We start from the raw sequence: 211 nt of genomic DNA on the forward strand, positions 1-211 counted from the left end.
GTCCGCGGGCGCAGCGTTTGCCAGTGCGGGCGCCCCTGCCGGGAGCCGAGGCGTGGTGGTCGAGCCGGGCCCGGGGACCTGGGCCGGGCGGGGCGCGGGCCGCACAGCCGCGGTGGCGGCGGCCGACCTGTAAACCCTAATGACAGCGATCTCGCCCGTCTGCGCCGCTGACTCACGCGGTGACCTAGCCTCCAGTCACCCGGCGGCCTCC

Source organism: Ailuropoda melanoleuca, chromosome 14 (assembly GCF_002007445.2).
Source record: "Ailuropoda melanoleuca isolate Jingjing chromosome 14, ASM200744v2, whole genome shotgun sequence".
NCBI classification, from domain to species: domain Eukaryota; kingdom Metazoa; phylum Chordata; class Mammalia; order Carnivora; family Ursidae; genus Ailuropoda; species Ailuropoda melanoleuca.